We start from the raw sequence: 19,226 nt of genomic DNA on the forward strand, positions 1-19,226 counted from the left end.
AAATCACAAGGTGTAAGCCTTGCATTTTTGTTGATATTTGGGCATACATTTTTGTAAATTGGATAAAATCACAAGGTGTACATGTAAGTCTAACTGTTGTCATTATTTGGTTACAGATATTAATAACTACCCTTGTACTAAATGCTTGTTATCGTGCTTGCTGCTATTAACTATCAAGATACACAATTAAAATTTGAAATCACAAAATAACCTTTTTTTTATCTTTTTTTTATACTCGGTTATAATAGTTAGAGATTCCGTGAATGATGTTTCTGCCATATTATTCACTAAACACCAAGAACCTTGCCAATAAACAAACTGTGATCGATCACTGATCGGTCTTTTAGAAATGTTTCGCAATAAAACAAATTATTTGCATTGAGTGTGATGACTGTACATGTAATATAACTTCATTATCACATTGTAAAAACTTGGAATCATCAAGTTGAATCAATTGAAGTAATCACAAGCGGATATTAGGGCATTGGACACAAACTCTGGTGATTCTGATCAAAAGAGTGGTCCTGGCACTTGTGTGCTTAAACAAGGCACTTAATCACTATTGCTGTGTCCTTCTGATGGGACGTAAAGCTGTTGGTCCTGTGTAGAGTGTAGGCCTTATACGTGTAATAAAAGAACCCAGGGCCTGATTTCACAAAGAGTTAGGACTCTTCTTATCTCAAGTTAGAACGAGTAACTCGCCCTAACTTAGGATTAATCTTAAGGTCTGCATGCTACAGTGCAGGGTTGGGACTCGTACTAAGTCCTAAGATTAGTCTTAAGTTAGGAAGAGTTTTGTGAAATTGACGGCTGTGCACTTATCGAAAACATGGGTTTGCGCGGGTGTTTCTGCTACATGTATGTAAAACAATTGATCTCATACTTCCAGAAAGTACCTCTGCATACCTTGTAGGAAAGCAGTAAATGGTGGAGTGCCTTGAGTTATCACTGAGTGACTGAGGATATGAGGGTATAATTATAAAAAGCCACAATGATCATTTAGAATCGGCAAATGTCTTCAACTCAGTCCGTAAATTCTACTTTAAGTTTATTTCCTTATTAATTTGATAAACAACAATTATTTTAATCTTATTCTGAAATAATATATTTTAATATGATTTAATATGATTTTATGGTTTACTTCTATACTATACACAGCATGGTTGAGAATTACTGCTGACAAAAAAAAAGGCTGAAAGTAGGATCAACATTTTAGGAGAATTTTTGACTGATTATGTTCTTGAATCGGGCATATCAAATTAAACCCAAACTGGCTCCACATTTCAATAAGTATCAGGCCGTTTGTGAATGCCAGACACAAAGCTACTGAATGCTTAAACTTAATCTAACCAATACCTATGTGTGCTTTAATTCATTTTGCATTCTTTGTAAACTGATATCCGTTTTTTTATTAGAATACTGTGCAAATTATCGAAGCCTGATTTATTTTGAATGACTTACTAACCTAGATTGAACTTGTGACATGATGTTCCTAATTTGTTGAAAGAACTTCATGTATTAAACAAGTCATGCTTGGAAGTTACATGTACAAATGTGCCCCCATAATATCAAAATTAAATGTTTTCAGTTTCTAACACGCCTTTCTTAATATTTATGCATGAGGTACGTCACAATGCTAATCCAAAACGAGGCGATGGGCGCAGCCACTGCAAGTGATGGGGGAAGTGCGCCCATAGCCTCATTTTGGGTAAGAATTATGACGTCATGCATAAGTACTAAGAGAGGCGTATAATAATAATAATTGTGGCTTCTTATATAGCAGACATGTCCGTCACCCAGTGACGTTCCTGGTGCTGTAACGTTCAGTATTTCCTACGAGATGTGGGACTACGTTTCAATTATGAGACCTCATTCTGATGGCACCATGTAATGCTTTACAAGGTGCTGTGGCCCCAATTAAAATTTGTTTCTCATTCACATTAGTGTGCAAAACAATTGTCTAGCAGCCATGACATCTGCTGTAGAGTGCAAAAGTCATGGGTTGAAATCCCACTTTGGGGCCCTGTTAAATTCTTACCACAATACTTGAAAAGCCCAGTGTACAGTACTTTATTATAAATTGGTGTTACGCATGGTTCTTTATCCCTGACATGCTTGATGAAAGATTTAAATTGATTAAGGTATGAAACAATTTTTTAATCTGCACTCTTCCTCAATTACATGTATGTCCAATACAGGTTAGCCTTTCAAATGTCCATCAAGCACAAAGAATCAGACTGCTTGCAAAATAAACCTCCTTGTCTTTAATTCTAAATGTGAAAAGAACTGTAGTATCAATACAATGTACATGTAGATTAATAAGTTTGTAATGTAAAACATTGTACAATTATAAAAAGATATGTGTGATATAGACTTGGCTGCCATCGTCAAATAATGGAAACATGCATACGCGTGCCTTGTGCAGGTCTGAGCCAATGATCATGCCAGTCTTCCTTTAAGCTCAGCGAGGGCGCTGCTTGGGCTTGCGACATTGTGATCTTGTGCAAGGGGTCTATTCCTGAGACGACTATAAAATAGTCTTCTTTTTGTTATTTATGGTTATTAATCAAACTCAGTACCTATATTCTGTTTAATAATAAGATGAATTAAAAATTCCTGGTAATTAACACTTGGGTTTAATATAAATAAAGAAACGAGCCCCTAGCTATGTGAAATTATAACGCCTTGAATATATTGAAGTTTATAATAAAATATGCTGTTGATTGCATCATCAACCTTTGTGTTATCTGTTTTTGACTTTGTTAATATCTTAGTCCTGACACCAGTCTCTGAACAAGATCTACATGTAGGAACCACAAGCCTTTCCCATTTTCACGCAGGCCCCAATTTCATGGCTCTGCTTACCAATGAGTTGTACACTTACGAACACCGTTCTCCGCTTGCTGATTTTCTGCACGAGCTGAAACCTGGAGTATGCACGCACACAAGCGAAAATTGCCTGCTTACCCTTGAAATACGATTGATTCTATGCTTACGGTAAACAGAGTTATGAAGTTTGGCCCAGCAGTACACGTATAAAGTGCAGACATTTTGAGAATTGGGGTAGTAATGTGACATTGCCTTGGATCGGTCGAACTGGTCTCCATAAAATGCATATGATTAGAGAGATATTTCAAAAGTAGAATATAATGATCCACACAAGTATCACTCGAAATTGCAGGGTTTTCCTTTTACATGTACCTCGTCAACTATCACTGTCAGCCATTTCTTTGCTAACGGTAAGCAGGGGTCGATTTCACAAAGAGTTAGTAGTCCTAACTTAGGACTAGTCCTAGGAGATGTACGTAATGTGTGGCTAGTCCTAAGTTAACTCAAGATAATACTTAGTCTTAACTCTTTGTGAAATCCACCCCTGAGCCATGAATTTGGGCCCTGTTCGCCTTAGTCACCTAAGGATATATCCCAATTGTGGACAGCTGGCCATATCCTCATTGGAATTAAAACAGATCTCCAAGCACAATGAAGATTCAATTCCTACAAACCACAGCTGGTTATTTCCTCCGACACATTTTGGTGATTCTACCCAAAACAGTTAGTCATCAGGGACCAATTTCATAAAGCTGTACCGAAAGATTCTTGGCTAAGCAAGATATGACCGGGGTACCAGCCGCAGCAATGGTAACTGTATTGTGGTTCTCAGCTGGTCACTCCTTTTGCATTGCAACAGTTTGTTGTGCTTACAGGCTTGAAATTGGGCACTGACATGTACAGAGATGAACAGCAAGGTTTCTGATGATTAATTAAAGTACGATATGATTGAAGTATAATTGCCTAGTGTGATAAAGAATAATTTTTTAGTTTTACCTGTTCACCAAAGGTATGCCACAAACCACATCATCAACTTTTAGTGGATTACAATTTTTTCTTGTTTTCAGTTTACAGCTTGTACAGTGAAACCCCTCTGCCAAATTGTATAATATACAATTTCAGAAATTATCATGTCAGGAAACTCAAACAAACTGTTTCAATATAAACGAAAAAAACTTCTTATGTTGGGGGGAAAACACAGAGTATGGCATGAATGACCAACCCAACTTATAAATCTGAATTGGAATATTTCCTTGGTACATTTTGTGTAACTGCGCCTTGAACACCCAGCAGGGTGGATATGTGCGCATTACAAGTCTTATTATTATTATTATTATTATTATTAACTACCAATCCTGTTGTGCACTAACCCATTTAATGACATAATTTCAACATCTTCTTACTCCCATCATTGAGGAAGGAATGTCCTTGTAAACTGTTAACAACGGAAGTAAAGCGACTAGTAATAATTGCCGCATACGCAACAGGACAAATTATTTAAACAGAGCAAGTAATGCACAAAGACGCAATTCACACATTTCTAATATGTAAGGTGTTGATGTAATTAACACCTTGAATGAGTAAGCTCAATGTCTGGTTGATGATAGTGCACTTATACACAGGTGACTTGGGAATACCAGTGTTAATCCTCTTTGCAAAGAAAAATTGACTTCAGTCAACATCTGGATCATGTATTTGTCAATGTTTCACACCTTGGAGTCATCGTTTGACACCTTGAAATCATTTGATAATTGTAAGAGTCTAGTGTCTGTCTGTCATCATACTGGGCTATTTCCCCAATGAGAGAGAGAGAGGGTGAGAAGGAGCCCAGACTCCATCACCTTCTCATGAAAGAGGTGTGGTCTGAGACATAGAGCTCTATGCTTAGACCGATATAGTTTCTTTCTTTAAGGCTATCAAGACAAGCCTTTATAGGAGTTTTCAGGAAAGGTAGAGACTGACGAGAGAGGGGTCATCAATACCCCCCTTCCCTCCCACCCCTTGCCCTCCACCACTAGATTTCAAAAAATGACAGTACTAACTTAGCAAGGTAATAGGTATAGTTTCATTTATAAACGGTTTTGGCTTCACCCTGACCTATACATCATCATAAGTCAAATTTAAAAAAGGAACAGCCTTTTAAAGGCACTGGACACCTTCGCTAAATGTCGAAGACCAGTATTCTCACTTGGCATATCTGAACAAATGCATGAAATAACAAATCAGTGAAAATTTGGACTCAATTGGTCATCTTAGTTGCAGGAGAATAATGAAAGAAAAAACACCCTTGTTGCACAAACTTGTGTGCTTTCTTCTCAGATGCCCCAAAAAAGCTTCACTGTTCAGGTCTGAAGGCTAATATTATTTGAGTGAGAAATTACCTCTTTCTAAAAAACTATGTTACACTACTTCAGAGGTCGCCGTTTCTCACCACTTTCTATACTATCAACAGCTCTCCATTACTAGTTACAAAGTAAGTTTTTATGCTAACAATTATTTTGAATAGGTCTTTAAAGTTTTTTTCTTTTTTTAACTGTCAACATTTCTACCAATAGCTTGTCAATGTCCCCGTAGCAAAATATCTTTCTAAAGACATACGTTGAATGTGTGCCAAATACTATGCTTATATCATCCAAGACACATTCATGTCATACAAACTTCATTATTCAATAGATCATAATTAAAATTTGGAAAACAAAAATTCCAAAGTGGCAATTTCCCCTGAAAGGAGTTCAAAAATTCGCTTTTATCCACCCAGTCATAATTGTCTTTGACCGTCATGGATTAAATAATCAGGAAAACATCTCCATCCCATAGGAATTTACCTAGTTGAGTTTAATTAAATTCAAGCTCACATTGGAAGTGTTTCTTCTGTGTTCCAAACATTTCCTGATTGAAAGCATAAATCACTAACCAAAAATTATTATCACCTTTTTTTAGAGGAAACTATACAAGAGGCTTTATAAAAAGTACAAACAAGTCTCACTTGTCTGTATGGACTTTGAATAAAACTGGATGAAAAATAAACTACTCTTATGTTTACTACCATCTCAAAAAACAAAACAAAAAGTTTAAAAGGGTGATCCGTATGCATATTTTTTCTCAGGAGGTTACTGTAAATTAAACAAGGGACAAAATAACAAAAAAAAAACAGTGTGGATTTTTTTTTGTAATTGCAAGTTTATTTCATTGTTTCATCTTTCTAGGGATTTGTATTTGTTTGCAGGCCCAACCAAGAGAACTTTTGATCACAATTCTGCCTACTTTTTGTTCACTCCCTTATGTGGTTTTTTTTACAGCTATTTCTACCAGTGTTTGGGGAGATGAGAGTATGTTTTTATCCTTTTTTCCCCATTCTTTTTGTTCAACTGTCCTAAACCATCCTCAGAGAGTCTCCCTGGACCTTTGCATCTACAGAGCCCACCACTCCATGACTAGACAGTACACTCCCGCTGTGTCAGTTCGCAAGGGAATCCCAACCACTAACCTAATTAGGCTGTCCAACACTATTTCTCATTTGTCCAATTTCCTGGCAGGTTTGGCGGAAGCTGGTCTTATCTAGGAACTGGGGTTTGTGGTCGAGGAGCCCTATCAGCATAATAGAGGCTGGTGCGAGGGTAGATTGTTGGAGGGCATCAGACCAGCCGATATTGGAGAGGAAATTGGATCGGACCACACCCATTCCTGATTGGTATTACAGACTTTGGACAACTGAGGTTGGCCAAGGCTGAATAAAATTGTGTTTTGGGTATACCGATAAATCAATGTTCTATAGTGAAAGCATTGTTTGAGTTGTAGACTCTGGGAACTCATTGCTTGTATCATTCCAAATTGATTTATCTGACCTCAGTCTAAGGTAAGCCACTATATATACAGAAGGCCAGTCCTTCGCTGGATGTTAACTCCATACTGTGTTGTATTGTTCTATTTATTCATTATTTATCTGTAGGTATGTATGAGCATGGAGTGAGTGGATGCATGCAAATAAATTTAAAAAAATAAATAAAAAATCTTAAATGTCATGTATCAGAATAAACCTGGGTGTCGGGACCAAGGGGGCAAAATCCATTTTGAGGTAATTTTTCAACCGAGTATCTGAGTCAATAGGACTCAAAATTAGGTTAAAATCTGAACTTTTGACTCCGATTCAAGGTTACTTTGACATGGACTCCAGGGTGAAACTGACCCAGACATGGATCTGGCCGCATGAGATAAATTCTGATTCAAGAGTTTTAAGAGTCCATTTTTTTAACAGTTTTGCAAGCTACAGGTGTAGTACCCCACATAATCAAGCAGACATTGTCATACAACAGTACTTAGAAGTTAATCAAGCAATTGTTAAAATAGATTTAATTCAAAACAGAAAACTGTTTGTTGTTTTTTTTACCTATTTGCCTCCACTCCTTGGTTATTCCAAAAAGTGAACTAATGTCAAAAAGGGAAATTAGTGAAAATAAAATGCCAAGTAATAAACCTTCCTTATAAACAAACCATTTTTGTTTGTAATCCAAGCTTTTTCCAATTATTGAATCTATTTGAAAGCAAGGCGTTCGTTTCAATGTTACTGGAGGTAACACCTCAGTATGATAGATATGTTAGTCGACTTTCTTTCAGATTTCAGATGAAAAACTTTGAGTTATGTTAGTCGGTTATTTTACGCTCTACTATATTTGTGGGAAAATTTATATAGTATAGATCAGCATAATATGCCAGTTGAATGCACTTTTACAGAATGTAAAACAAACAAATGGTAACCACCCCCCCCCCCCCCTATAGATCAAAACAAAACAAATGGTCATTTTCAAAAATCTAGCTGGTTTTTTTTTTATACAGCAATATAGTTGCTTTGTAAACAGTGCAATGTAATTTAGGGACCACACCTATGTAAGGAATTTCATGGTTTCTGGATAGCCTACTCTATATACATACAGGGTCAATTATTGGGAATAGATATAGCGCAGAAGCCACCCTATCTATATAAAGGATGGATGTACACAGTACAGCATGCATGCACATTTTGTACATTTCGCATATTTTGGACATTTTTACATAAATTTGTACATTTGGTACATTATACATTTTGTCCTTGTGTACATTTGTTAATTTCTACATTGTACATAACATTTCAGACGAAGTGGCAACTAATAGTTTACTTTTTGGTAGGAAAAAAATGGATTGTAAAATAGCCATCTTAATTTTTCTATAGGTTAAAACCAAGGTATACGAATTGCTAATTTTTTATTACTCCTAATAAAGTACAAATTTGTCAGCATTAGGTTACTCTATGGGTTTATCAACTTGTTTTCCTCATTGATCAAATTATTTCCATTCAAAATTAATTCAACTGGAACTTCTGCTCCACCGATTCCACATTTTACTGAATTGTATTGATTGCTAATCTGAGTACGATTCGCCGAAACAAAAACCTCAATGCTGACTACTACATCAACACAGCATCCTGCATAATGTGCAGTCAAATGGTCAAAGTTCATAAGGAAAGGATATAGATGGCGAACATCTCAATAGATGCGTGTCTTCCCCGAGAAACCGAACGACTAGAATAATTTAGCATCTAGAAACCGAACGACTAGAATAATTTAGCATCTAGAACGCTCATGGTCAAGCTGAGGGCATTCAAGTGTAAATGAAGGGCAGATGTTATGTTTACATGTAGGCCCACATCTGATCATGAATTTGGTCACACACTGCTTTTGCAAAATTCCTGCCCCCCCCCCCCCCCTCTCCAGCCCAACAAATGACATCCCTGAAGCATGACAATGAATATACAATCTTTGATCTTACTACATGTATCTTACTTATCTTACTTAATGCGTCAGCTGGTAGTGAATTAGATATCCTCTACTATGGTATTTTCTGAATAAATAAACTTAAGACAATCTTTCTTAGTACTTCTTATACAAACAAATACATTCTGCTGGCACATATTTTGTTCTCATAAATTCTGGGGAAAACACAGTGTTCTGTTACATGTATCTGTTACACATGTACATGCACTCCCATTTAGGGGGGCAACTTAACACATACTGTTTTAAAGCAATAGCTTTAGAACACAATGACTACTTGCTTAAATTAATAAGCATTTTCTTGCAGAAACACTTTCGGTAAACAGTATTGTCCAAGGCCCACACTTCGTGTACCACAACTTATATAATAAATAACAAACCTGTGAAAATTTAGGCTCAATCGGTCATCGGAGTCGGGAGAAAATAACGGGAAAACCCACCCTTGTTTCCCCACGTTTCGCCGTGTCATGACATGTGTTTAAAATAAATCCGTAATTCTCGCTATCGAGAATTGATATTGTTTTAATGTTTTCTCAAAAAGAAAAGCATTTCATGGAATAACATTTCAAGATCAGTCTTTCACCATTACCTTCTGTAAACCCTGTAAATTATTTGTAAATCTGTGAACTTTTAATTTTTTTCTCTATCGAAAGTGTATAATGGCTTTAATACGAAATTATGAATTACATTTGGTGCATCTGACCATATAGAGCAAAGGAAAAACATTCAGTATCTTTGCGAGATTCTACAAAGTTAGGACCTACTCACGAAACATCATATCAATCTATAATTAATTGTTTCCCAGGGGATAAATAATGTCGAATTTGTTTGAAAATTTGATACAAATAATAAATCAATTTATACTCATTTGTCAATCACAGTAATGAAATTATCTTTATAATCTAAACAATACGCCTCTCATTTTCAACTTGACAATTTTGTTCATATTATAATAATGATCAAGGCATTTTCTAGTTGATTTTTTGCGGCCATCATGAGGTTAGAGTTCAAAGTTATTGGATATATGTGCATCATAGAAAAAACATAATCATTGAATGAAAGCTAAGATCACTGCTGATGACAATCACATGTGGTGCACATTGTTTTCATATACAGAGATGCCTTAACGGCACTGGACACCTTTGGTAATTGGACACCTTTGGTAATTGTCAAAAACCAGTATTCTCACTTGGTGTATCCCAACATATTGCATAAAATTACAAACCTGATGTGAAAATTTGGGCTCAACTTGGTTATCGAATTTGCAAGAGAAAAATGAAAAAAAAAGACACCCTTGTCATATTACATGTTAAGTCTTTTATTATTTGAGTGAAAAATTACCTCTTTTTTAAAAACTATGTTATTTCAGAGGGAGCCGTGTCTCACAATGTTTTATACTATCAACCTCTCCCCATTACTCGTTATCAAGTAAGTTTCCACGTTATCAACTATTTTGAGTAATTACCAATAGTGTCCAGTGCCTTTAATACAGAGACGCCTTTAAGATAAATACAATATGAATCAAAATCATATTGTTGGTTGGGTGGGTGGGATAGAGTACATCCGTTTGAGGGTGACATAGTAAAAGGTCATGTAATTATTGACTGTGTGTTTGCTCACGAACATACGAACATGTATATTATGACATCATATGGGATCTTGCCTGAGGGTTGATTGAGGCCAGTGTAGGAGAATGAAATAAAAGTGAATATTATACTGAAATCGTTTTTCAAAATCCATCACTAACTATAACCCTAAACCCTAATCCTAAACTTTGGTGATATTATGTGGTTGCTCAATACGTATGACATCATAAGGGAACCTGATCTTGCCTGAGGGTCGAATGAGGCCAGTGTAGGAGAATGAAATGGGAAGAGACTATACAACTATATTGAGGCAAATGTAGGCTCATTATTCATGGGGCTGGTCAGGCACACAGCCAGTTCAATTCTGAAAAATCTTTGAGGAGTTAATTGAAATGCTTCAGGAAAGAAATCCCCAATCCCTAGTACCATGGCCCAATAGTATGCCACAAAATGTAAATAGTGTCTCTCATATTTTGGTCTGTTGTACTGGTTGTACTTAACAATATTGTTACTGTTTCTTAGCTTATTGAAAAATGTACAAACAGACTACGTGTGTGTTCGCTGATCCCTAGCACCATGGCCCACTAATCTGAAAAAGGTTCAAATTGTCTATCAATTTTTTTTTTTTTCGTTACTCTTTTTGATCTACATTTTAGTGTGCTGGTCTTTTGTTGTTTTGTATTTCTAACTTCTCTAATTATTTTGTAATTTATATAGTTTTGATATTGACTGTGCGTAGGGCCTTCTTGTATTTGGCCAGTGGATGTCAAGATGTGTTTTATAGTGGACAATAAAATCTAAATCTATATCCAAAAATGCACTAACTGACTGCATGTGTTCGCTGATCCCTAGCACCATGGACTCAAAATATGCAAAATATTCAAATTGTCTGTTGTACTTAAAATTAGCGTTACTCTTTCTGAGCTAGATACAAAAAAAAAATACACAAACTGACTGTGTGTATACGCTGATCCCTTGCACCATGGCCCCATAATGTGCAAATGATCTAAATCATGTCTTTCATACACTGTATGTTGTTCTTTTGTACTTACAATTATCGTTACTGACAAATATGCACAGACTACATCAGGCTGGACTACATGTGTTTGCTTTAACTGTAATCGTAAAGCCAGCACAATGAATGCTAACATCATGGATATTTCAAATGAACATTACTTTTCAAAAATTTAGTTAATCATTATTGTTTTTATAACTAAGGCCTATAAAAAAAAAATTAAAACAAACAAAAACAGGGAACATTAATGGTTGAAACAGCAAGTAAAAGTAAAAAACATTCATGTGCACACACACCAGATATACACTTACTACATAAAATCTTTTCACATGACCAACCACAATTTCGGACAAGCAAGCAAAATTTAAACTCACATAAAAAATCTTATCAAATTTTGTTTCCTTATTAGATTGAAATTTAAGACATTAGAAATTCAGGCAGTTCATGCTTGCCCATAGTGCAACATCTGGCAAACAGGTCACAATTATAAAGTGTCAAATTATTTTCCTCACATTCTGATTAAATAACGGGTGAGCTAGCTGGCCACATAATATTCATCAGCTAGTGGAAAATGTAATAAGGGCGTTGGTGTGAAAGCTGTCAAACCATCTCAAGCCCCTGAACCTCTAGAGGTGAGGTTAAGCCAGTCACTTAAAGGGCAAGGAGTGATGATAATGTGGCAACTGCTTGAAGGAGTGAGGCTTACATAGTCCACTCTTGTTATAACAAGGGCCCAATTTCATAGCACTGCATCACAGTAAGCAAATTTAAGGTGCACTCTTCACAGCTTCGCAGAAAATTTGGGCTGCCATTTTGTGTGTTTACCATGGATTTGCATTGTGACAGCCACTGCCAGAAACACAGGGGCAAATCCCTTCACTAAGCCATAAACTGGGCTCATTTACACGCATTACACAATATGGGACCAACAAAATGGTGAGGAGGCAAATATATATAAATCATATTATTACTGATAAAATGTTAACTTTCACAGGATGTGTACCCCTTTGTTTATTTTTCCGTAAAGCATCATCAGGAACCATATCTAAAAAATATCGAGTTGGTATCTTTTCTGGGACGGAAACTAAAAATTTAGTTTCTTTGTATCATAGCTGGGTGTGTCCAAATTGTAAAATAACTCCAAATTTAGGATTATTTTCCATATTAAAGATAGGTGATGGTTATGGTCATTAGGATTTTGACAAACTGTAAAGCTGATTTAAAGGTAAATATCAAAAGAAAATATTGACAAAATAGATAGACTGCCAAACACAGGGTTAGATAGTTCAGTTGGTAGAGCACTGGTATATTAACCAGAGGTTATTGATTCGAGTCCCACTCTAGTAAATTTACCTTTATTCAGCCCAATATCAATCATAACGAGAGGTTAAACAAACTGAAATCAGCTCATCAGGTGAAAAGTTGCATGGCAAAATTCATGCACACAAATTAAGCCGTATAAACTTATCAACTCACTTTCACTCCGAGTTAAGGCAAGATAACATTTTGTGAAGGCTGTGTTTTAAATCAAAAGCGACTTGAGCTTTGACAGTCGGGAGCTACCCAACGGAAACAAGGGATTACTTTTGGTGTATGATGTTGATCTTTGTGAGTTAACACCACTCAAACTTTGACACGACTGTAGAGCAAGTGCGGAAAATGGGCTTACTCACCGTTTACGGAAAGGGGGATTTGGAATGGCCGACAGTAGAGCCGGAAACTGCTGGGGGGACACTGTCATCCGGTACAAATTAATTGCTGCCTGAAACAAAAGACAGGGCACACGGTAACTCCACTAAGGGGGAGGGCAAATGCCAGACTCCCTAGCTAATGAGAAAAAAACGGCTATGTGGCAGTTACAGGTTGAATGGCTTCTGACTGGCACTCCAGAACAAAAGATACTGACAAAATGGGGAAATCGTCAACACAGGGTTACATGTATAATGTATACTTGTAGACAGCTCAGTTTCAAGAGAGTTTCAAGAGTGCTGGCATATTACAGGCCTGGAATTTCATCTTTGAGAGGGCAAGGTCATTTTCATTTTGAAAAGGGGAACTTCCATTGTAAAATTACTTTTGCAGGGGCACCAAGGCCAAAAACAGGGCAATGGAGACCAGGGCCTATGTGGCCTCCTTGAAATTCCATGCCTGTCATTAGTCCGGAGGTCGCAAGCTCAAGTCCCGCTCTAGTCAACTTTTTCTATGTTAAAGACATTGGACACTTTCGGTAAACAGTATTGTCCAAGGCCCACACTTCGTGTATCACAACTTATATATAAATTAACAAGCCTGTGAAAATTTGGGCTCAATCGGTCATCGGAGTCGGGAAAAAATAACGGGAAAACCCACCCTTGTTTCCCCACGTTTCGCCGTGTCATGACATGTATTTAAAATAAATCCGTAATTCTCGTTATGGAGAATTGATAGTTTTAATATTTTCTCAAAAAGTAAAGCATTTCATGGAATAATATTTCAAGGGAAGTCTTTCACCATTACCTTCTATAAACCCTGTATAATATTTGTAAATCTGTGAACTTAAACAAAAATTTCTGTACCGAAAGCGTCCAATGGCCTAAAGCCCAAAAGTATTTAAGAAGATTTACCCAGTCAGTTTCCCTTGTGGTTTATTACTGGAAAGAAATAAAGGGGGAACAAAAGTCAGACTCAGAGCAGTGAACATATATTATCATGATGAATTAGTAGAAACTGTATCTGTGTTCTATTGTGCCAAATCGGTTTCAGTTACACGCAAGATTTTGTGTGGATTGTTTAGTACTGTAAATAAATATCTCTCTTAACTTATTTAGGAGTAAAAAGTGATTGAAACTTATTCAAGTCTCAGCTATTTTACTTTTTTTATCAATAGAACTGCCTATTTTAAGTGGGTCTGGTGCCCCCCCCCCCACCCCCCAAGGTTTATCCAGACAAAAAGGGGCATGGCCCACACCCTTTTTTGATGATATGAAGCTTTCCGATAAAATCAGTAGGGATTTAATCAGACGGGTTAGAGTGCACAGCAGCAACGCTATTAAAAGGGTTTACACCAGAGCCTGGCTACATGTATATCTTGCCTTGGATACTTTATCTTGTTTTGTTGTTAGTTAACACTGTTTAACAAGAGTTGCATAATTTCTTTGCACTTGGGAGATTGGTTTTAAAATGTCAACACATCTCCATGTCACACAGAGCCCAAAAGGCATAGGCAAACTCTGTAACGCTGAATGCATGCAATATTTTCTTTCAAAATACAATTATTCAATTACATTTTGTCATAAAGACCTCGAGCATAAAAACTTGCTTAGCACAGACAAATCTTGCTCAACTCGTTACCAGTCAAAATTCATTAAGGTTAACATTGCTGCAACTGGCGTCTCACTCATACTTTGCTTTTGAACAAATAAATTTGCTAAGCAACGGCTTTATGAAATTGGGCCAAGGTCTAGGGAAGTCCTATCCTTGGGGTACAAATTCAAGTGTACAAATGTCTCCAAGAAATTGTTTTTCTTTCCCATATTACTGTATTGTCCATTTTCACCAATAATGAAATGACTGTTCACACTTCTAGCATGTAAAGTACAGTACAAGTACAACAGCCTATCACCAGGAGCCAATTTCATAAAGCTGCTCTAGCACAAAATTCAAGCACAAAAATAGCTTGCTTATTTTAAACATGTTACTGGCAAAAGTTTCATGCCATATACATTACTTGTGTTTGGTATTTAGCTGTTGTTTACTTAGCATAACAATTAAATGGAGTCATTAGCCGGTTATCTCATTTTAATAAGCAAGGATTGTTTTGCCTAAGCAAAATTTTGTGCTTAAGCAGCTCTATGATAATGGGCCCATGCTTTATTTAACTTGAACAGAAAGTATATATCAGGATCAGGATTCTGTACTTTAGTTGAGCTTTGAACCAGAGTTGCAGGGTGTGCCCCAAGTCACTGGGAGAGTGGGTACAAACTCCACAAGTTGAGAACTAGGTCAGTAAAAAGGACCACTTAAATGCAAATAATCCATCAATTTTTATGAATCTACTATAGTAGTGAACCACAAATTAATATGATACTCAGTTAAGTTCAAGCCTGCCCCAATTTGTTGCAGTAATTTCTGTGTTTTAATGATTTTGTTTGTTTGTTCTGTTCTATTTTAGAGGAAGCAGTGTGTGCTTGCTTCGGTTCCATGTTTTATGATATCTACATGTATGTACATACGTACAGTGTATTAGCCAATTCTATTCAGTTTTTCTATTTTAGTTTTCATTCTTTACAAGGTGATGACAAATATAAAACGTTTTATGTCCCATTTATTTCATCACATTGGTTTACCTTTTTGCATGGGTGCTTGAATGTAAATGTTCACAGCCTGTCTACCTTTTCAAATGGGTGCACTACATGTAGGAACTAATGTTTGAAGTTTTATGTTACTTCAAGTAACTATGTTACTTCAGAAGGGGGCCATTTCTAAAATACCAACCTCTCCCCATTACTTGTTACCAAGTCAGGTTTTGTGATGATAAATATTTTTTAGTAATTACCAACAGTGTCCAATGCCTTTAAAGGAACATTACAGAATTGGTAAGAAACAAAAATCGTGAAGATCACAGATTTACAAAAAGCTTACATGGTCTAATGATGATGATAGGAGAATACATCCCTTGAAATATTTCTGTCTGAAATGTCATATTTAATGGGAAATAATTAATTGAAGTTTATCGCTCAGTGAGCGTTTTATTCATTTTTGTTTTGGCATCGGTGCAATGCAAAATTTGTAATACGTTTTTCACTGTTCTCTCGTGACCCAGATGGCCGATCGATCTCAAACTTATACAGGTGTGTCATTTTATGTATATGATGGATTCAAGTGCTTACACTGCCAGTCAACTGTTTTGTTAGCAAAAAACAATTCTGTAATGTTCCTTTGAAGAAAGGTATTATAAATATAAGTAATAGTAAGGCCAGGCCACCAAACTATTCGTTTTGCAAGTCCTTTTGGTTGCTAAGCAGTTTGCAACAGCTAATACTATTTTCAATAAAAATGTACAGGGGGTGGGGGCATGTTAAATTTTGGGGTCTGTGAATTGCGCTTGAAGCAGGATCACAAGGACCATTAGGAAGACAAGTATTCATCACAAAGTTTTTCAAGAAGAAGGCCATAGATTGTTTCATTCATAAATAATACATAAATGGAAGTTTTATTACAAATCACTCGATCTGGTGACTTTACACATTGCCTTTTACAATCAATGTACTTAGACGTACATTCTTTAAATTACATCAACTGATTTATACAACTGCCTTTTTAAATTATACATTGTTATAATGTCATAAATGTCTTTACATAAACATCCATTGGCAAATATTTAGAAAATCAATTACAACTCTAAATAGGCTTGGCTTTTATTTTACTTTGAAATACTGTCCAGAGAGTTTTAAATCGTGAAAGTTAACTTTAAAAGCACACAATCGAAGGAGAACGGCCAATAATTTTATGACCAGCTCAAGGTCCCAATTTCAAGGAGCTGCTCAGTCAGAACTAATTGCTCAACAATTTCTGCTAAGCAGAAATGAGCATAATACCAGTCATAAATTGTAGATGATGTGACAAGGTAGTTGTGCTGGTCAGTGTTAGCATAATTTTGTGTGCTTAGTGCAACTTTTTGTACTTTTACAAGCAGCTATGAAACTGGACCATGGTATTACTTCACAAATTGCATTACGCATTCTCTGTGGAAGATATCCTTAGCAGAAATTACCAGCCAAAATGCCATGTGAACTGTCTGGACAGTTGCCATTGCTTCATTTTTAGAAACCTGTTTACAAGTAACAAATTCTGCTTACCAACTCCATTAAATCAGGCCGAGTTATATTTTATCATATATTTATTTAAACAAGAATGTCAAGAAAATTGTATCTCTTTGGATTTGTGAAACATTTTAAAAAGAAATTATTAATTGTTCAATCTTTCTGAACAGTAAAGAGGTCAATATTGCCTTTTTATGACCCCCCCCCCCCCCCATGAGTCCCATAAGCATATTTATGACTTCTCCTGACATAAAACGTTTCAAAACTGAATAACTGTCAACATTTTGTGTATATTTTGGAATGTCCTCTTTGGAGTGGGTCGATCATGTGGGTTGGCGTATAATTACGTCCGCCAGACATTCCATTATGTAGCACACACAGGCTTGCACTAATATTGTGCTACCCTTTGTTACCTCCATATAAAGAGAGACAGAGGTTACTGGAACTCATGCTCTAAATCTCCCTCTTATACTGCGATTAACCTGTAATTGGGCAAAATGCATTTTTGCAGATTTGAAAAAATAAAAAGGGTGGGAAATAATTGCTTGTGCCGTTAGTTTTTCATGGTATGGCAAGAGATGATTCTACGAAGAGAAAAAAAAGAAAGTTGCCAGACAAGAACAAAAATTCAAATGAAGATTAAATTACAATTATCTGTCTGTGAGTATTTGGCAATTTGACTTAGGAGGTTTGTAATTACATCCACTTCATAATAAAAAGGGAAAACCCTCTTCAGAAAAACACTGATTTATTATAAAACCTGGGATTTAGTCTTGTATTTTAAAAGCACACACATCAACGACATTATTTCACTGGTAATAGATAAATATACATCATAATAAATGGCTATATAGGTGGAATAATGGCATGGCAAATAAGTATGCAGGTGGAAAATTATTTCTTAAAATCTGGCAAATTATTTGGTAATCAGTAATGGACTTTACAAAAGTTCTAAGCTACATGTATAGGGCCTAAGGGCCCAATTTCATGGCACTGCTTACCACCCAAAACCCACGCTTACGGAGCCCTGTTAAGTGCTCGATCCTAAAGCCTGGTTCATACACCATGTACTTCCTGTGAACGCAAGTGCGTTACAAATTTTGACGTCACAAATTTTCGACAAATAGTGCGCAACAGTTGCACTTTGTTCAACTCCTCCAAACTCCTATGAACTGAATTTGAATACTTCCTGGGAATGCGAGTGCGATACAAATGTTGGCGTCACAAATTCACAATGAATAAGACACAATAAGTCAGTGTTCAACTCCTGCAAAACAAAACATTTGCTGCGAAAACAGCCATGTGACATCAACATTCACTTCGTATTCCCAATTGCAGGAAGTGAGAACCGGGTTTAAAGGCAGTGGACACTGTTGGTAATTGCTCAAAATAATTATTATCATAAAACCTTTCTTGGTGACTAGTAATGGGGAGAGGTTGATGGTATAAAGCATTGTGAGTAACGTCTCCCTCTGAAGTGCCATAGTTTTTGAGAAAGAAGAAATTTTCGATGAATTTGATTTCGAGACCTCAAGTTTAGAATTTGAGGTCTCGAAATCAAGCATCTGAAAGCACACAACTTCGTGTAACCAGGGTTATTTTTCTTTCATTGTTATCTCGCAACTCCGACGACCAATTGAGCTCAAATTTTCACAGGTTTGTTATTTTATGCATATGTTGAGATACACTAAGTGAGAAGACTTGTCTTTGACAATTACCAATAGTGTCCATTGCCTTTAAAGCGCAGAATTCTGAGGTGAGCAGAGCCATGAATGGGCCCTGAAGTGAATGTCCAATTGGAGTAACACATTGATACAGGTATTGTCTAATGTCTAATAATACAACATATCCTCGTTGTACTGCAGATTAAACGTTCATTTCATTTTGCCCATGTTTCTGTTGGGATTGCCACCAGTTATCTAGCCTTGCTAAAGGCAGTCGAATTATTCATTCCGAAAAAAGACCGCCACTGTATATAAACCCACCCGTATTCACTGTGCGTAACATCGCACGACACGTACACTATCCGCATGCGGAGGCCGTCAGGCCGACAGCCTTGTAGGGTCTGTGTTGAAGCCACTGACCTCATTACTAAAATAAGCGAAGAGTTCCCACGGTCAGCTCATTACCATAATGCCCGCGAAGGTCGAGACATGTCTACATCACATACCACCACCACGGACGCTCAGCG

This window comes from Asterias rubens, chromosome 3 (assembly GCF_902459465.1).
Source record: "Asterias rubens chromosome 3, eAstRub1.3, whole genome shotgun sequence".
Lineage (NCBI taxonomy): Eukaryota > Metazoa > Echinodermata > Asteroidea > Forcipulatida > Asteriidae > Asterias > Asterias rubens.